This window comes from Octodon degus, unplaced genomic scaffold (assembly GCF_000260255.1).
Source record: "Octodon degus isolate 3935 unplaced genomic scaffold, OctDeg1.0 scaffold00127, whole genome shotgun sequence".
Lineage (NCBI taxonomy): Eukaryota > Metazoa > Chordata > Mammalia > Rodentia > Octodontidae > Octodon > Octodon degus.
The window spans coordinates 1,345,152-1,347,210 of record NW_004524703.1 but is presented as its reverse complement, the minus strand read 5'-3'; the positions used below and the strand labels follow the sequence as shown (position 1 = coordinate 1,347,210).

General features: G+C 44.8%; 1 protein-coding gene across 5 annotated transcripts in view; it reads right to left on the bottom strand.

Annotated features, from left to right (window-relative positions):
* The window catches only part of Arv1 (ARV1 homolog, fatty acid homeostasis modulator), a 14,756-nt gene that overhangs the window by 4,853 nt on the left and 7,844 nt on the right, over positions 1-2,059 (bottom strand). The window lies entirely within an intron of this gene.

The following is a 2,059-nucleotide window of genomic DNA, read 5'->3' as shown; positions in this document are numbered from 1 at the left end:
GCTGGCATGTGGTGCTGGGGGATTGAACCGCGGTCCCTGTGCTTTGCTAAGCTTGTTCTAAGTAGGTGCTTTAGACCACTGAGCCATCTCACCAGCCCTTTCTTTTTATTTTTAAAAATCAAACCCGGTCTTTGTTCAAAATCCTGCTGGTATGATATAAGAAACATTTCACAATTTCTTTCATGAAGTTTTTTTATCACCTACTGAACAAAATGCAACCCCATCAGAACATAATCACCACCACCAACTCTGAACAGTGTGGCCGCCCCGAGAATGGTGCCATTTATGCAGGTACTTCTCTTTCTGGATTCTTTCACTATTTGCTGAGCACTTATTATCTATAGGATTTTCAAGACTTCCCTTATTAATTAATTATTTTTGGTTTTTTGAGGCAGGGTTTCACTATGTAGCTCAGGATGACCTTAACCTATGTGGCCCAGGTTAGTCTCAAATGCACAGTGATCGTCCTGCCTCAGCAGGTGCGCGTCACCATGCCAGAGTGTTAACATTTTTGAGTGCAAAATCTTGTATTTCTCACAAAGATAAGAAAGAGTCCAGGGTTACAGAAACTAACCCTGTTAGACACTTCCTGGTGTCTAGCAGTCAGGACACAGCAATGTGTTCAGCTCCTGTCAAGGAAGAATTTGTGTTACTATTTTTAATAGAACTACTAGTACTCTGGTTGGCCACCTGCCTGCACTAAGGAGTCTGTCCCTCATTTTTTTCTTTAAAATTTATTTGGTACAGGGTCTCACTATGCAGCTTGATCCTCCTGTCTCAGCCTCCCCAGCACTGGGATTACAGGCATGCTTCCTCATGCCCAATTTTGGTGGCTAGCACGGCGGCATGGTATGTGGTGCCTGGGATCAAACCCAAGTCCTTTTACTTGCCAGGCAGGAGCTTAGACTGCTGGGCTATCTCCTCAGCCCTCTCTCTCTTTCTTTCCCTACAAGATGTGGTACATACGCATCATTCTAGGATCTCCAGCACCAGGTTTTTTTGGAATATACATTCATACTGTCACAGAAACAACTGTTCTTCTTTTAACATGTTTTTAAACTTAACACAGCCAAACTAAAGAAGTTCCATATACACATGATTAGGATCAGTAATTTAGGATGACAACCCCTGAGAAATGGTGCACAGTCTTCTGGGGAGCTAAACTGGGAGACCTTTGAAATAACTGAAGCGTTTGTCATCTGCATGACTCTATTCATGCAGGTTGATGGCAGAGCCTGCATTCAGGATTAATAAAGGAATAGTAATTTTAAAAGCTCTCTTTGACTGGACGAATCATCTAACAAAGGACAGGTTGCTCCATCACTGGAGATAGCCAGACCCACGTCAGAAATTTCTGACGTGGGTCTGGCTATCTCCAGGGAGGGGCTTTCTGCACCAGGTAGAAGGTGGTGCAAAGCTCCGTATCTTTCTTGTTTAAGACTCTAAGACCATAGGTTTCAGCAGACTGGTGGTTTTCCTCACCAGTCCTCTTCCTTAGGCCTCAGGGAGCCTCTGTCCCTCCAGGGCTGCTGCCTGCCTGACAGGCACTCTGGTGCAAAGACACAGGTGGGTGGGGAGCAGGGAAACCTCCAGCCTGGGCAGAGGCACTGACTCCCAGGCCCCAGGGAAATCAATCAGTTATTCTTCCCCAAGTCTGCTTCTATATCACTAGATGGGAAGAAAACCCTAATCTATCTATCTCAGAGGATAGCTGCGAAAATTAAATACCTGTAGTACATTCAGTTTCTTATACCGTAATATAAAATGCTATACTTATGCAAGATTTTTTAAAAATGTATTTAGTACAAGGTCTACAGGGTCTCACTACACAGATTAGACTTGTAGTGATCCTTCCTCATTTTTTAGCCTCCCACGCACTGAGATTACAAGCACATGCCACCACAGCCAGTCTCAATCAACATCTCAGCATGCTCCGGGGGGCAGGACAGGCATGGCAGGCTGGGATTGAACCCCTGGCCCCTGTGTCGGATTAAGCAGGCATTTTAATCTGCTGAGCTCTCTGGGTAGCCCTATGTAAGATATTCTTAACAAACCCCTT